General features: G+C 51.1%; 1 pseudogene; it reads left to right on the forward strand.

The window, feature by feature from the left end:
• Positions 1-1,677: 1,677 nt before the first annotated feature.
• LOC136638286 (5S ribosomal RNA) lies at positions 1,678-1,793 on the forward strand (annotated as a pseudogene).
• The last annotated feature ends 328 nt before the right edge of the window (positions 1,794-2,121 follow it).

The following is a 2,121-nucleotide window of genomic DNA, read 5'->3' on the forward strand; positions in this document are numbered from 1 at the left end:
GCTTCGTTCACAGAAGGTGACATATTCAAGCCCTGGCAACTTCACATAATCTGGCCATGTTCCCATATGAAACCAGGAGAGCAACTGCTAGCCTGTGTAGTCAAGCCTGAGCTAGAAGACTGAAAGGTCTGACTCAGCAGTAAAGAGCTTCCTGTGTTCCAAGCATGTGGTTGCTGACTGGCTAGTTGTCCTCATCCACTTGCAGGTTCTTGACCAACTGCAGTGGGTACTGACTGAAATATTCCTGCTTTCATTGCTGCCTTCTGGCCACTACAGGTTGTTGTTGGCAACCTTCAGTCTCAAAAGACTATGGTATTGCGCTCTGAAAGGTGGTTCTGGAACAGCGTCTAGTGTGGCTGAAAAGGCCAATTCAAGAGTGACAATCCCTTCCACACTGGGAGCAAGTGCAGTCTGTCCCTGGTCTGTCTCCCTGGCTATGGGCCTTCCTTCTTTGCCTCTTTGCCTCTTTGCCTCAGACTGTTGGCCAAGTGTCTCTTCAAACTAGGAAAGGCCATGCTGCACAGCCTGCCTCCAAGCGGGCCGCTCAGAGGCCAGGGTTTCCCACTTGTTGAGGTCCACTCCTAAGGCCTTCAGATCCCTCTTGCAGATGTCCTTGTATCGCAGCTGTGGTCTACCTGTAGGGCGCTTTCCCTGCACGAGTTCTCCATAGAGGAGATCCTTTGGCCACTACGGGTAAGGACAGGAATTCCCTGACCTCATAATTGCCTTGCAGTGGGAGGCTGGTATTCTGACTAGTGAACTGCATCACTGTGTTTTCAGACACTTGCACCTAGCAAAGCATTCAGGATCATAATTGTAAGAACTACTTACCCTCAGAGAAGCACACCTCCTATGTTTATGCATGAATCACTGTTGTAAGTGTGTCTCTTCTAAGGGCCTGCAAGTCAACTGTTTCTAGGCATCAGGAGCAGCTGATTAGAAGTAGACACCATAAGAATCAGGGCTGGCATTACAGGTGAGCCAAGCAGGGCATGGATTTTGAAGGCTCATGCACACCCACACCACTCAAGGGCTTATTAACTGATTCCTTTGGGGTAGCAGCAGTGGTGCCTGTTGTTGGCTGATGTTGCCCAGGGACTGAAGAAGGGAGTGAAGACATCCCCTGAACCCTGCAATTGGTCAGAGGACCATGGGCGCCTGTGAGACCAGCCAGAGGATTAAGGGCCCCTGGAAGGTTACATCTCCATGAGGCCTTAGTGAGAAAGCATAATGAGATTGGGACATGTTCCTGCTGGAGTATCAACACTGAGCATTCACAGTTGTGGCTTTTCTTTTCTTTTTTTCATGATCTGAGGAAGGGAGGCAGTGGAGCTGCTACCAGCTACCTGCTGCCTTCCAATGGAACGGTGCGAGGACCTTGAGCACCATGGAGGGTGGAGGCCCAGCACAAACTAACATCAGCGCTGATGCAGACAATGTGCACAGAACTGTAGCCAGGCAGCCCAGTGCAAAGAATTCCTCTGCACCCATGCAGTGGCACCAGCATGGCTTGTGCTGCATCCTGTAGGGGAATTTTGCATGCTGGAGGTCTCCTCAAAGTAAGGGGACATTTGTAAGTGCAACAGGTCTACTCAGACCCATGCCAGCAAAATTGTTGGAACAAGTCCCAATTGATCCGGGTCAGCGGATCAGGACCGGGAAGGGGGATAGAATAGAGCATACGCTGTTACCCTGCACTTGCCCGATCTCGTCCGATCTCGGAAGCTAAGCAGGGTCAGGCCTGGATAGTACTTGGATGGGAGACCGTCTGGGAATACTGGGTGCTGTAGGCTTATACCATAGTCTTTCGAGACTGAAGGTTGCCAACCAATGGACACGCTGACACCACCAATTCCACCCTTCTCCAAGGCCTGACCTGCCCAACTCTACTCCAACTGCCACTCTCTCCCTGCCCCATTCCACTCCCCACACCCTGTTCTGCCCCTGTGCTGCTCAGCACAGAGCTTACCTACTTTTTTTTGCCAATGTACATGGGAAGACTCTGGCCTTCCCACCAGTGGGTCTGGAGACTGCACTGTTACAATGTGCTTTAGGGCACATTTGCAATGGGAGGTTACTGATTTTTGCCAATCTGCAGTGGAAATTCTCCTCTATGGGTGA

The sequence above is a fragment of the Tiliqua scincoides genome, chromosome 1 (assembly GCF_035046505.1).
Source record: "Tiliqua scincoides isolate rTilSci1 chromosome 1, rTilSci1.hap2, whole genome shotgun sequence".
In the NCBI taxonomy this organism is placed as follows: Eukaryota; Metazoa; Chordata; class Lepidosauria; order Squamata; family Scincidae; genus Tiliqua; species Tiliqua scincoides.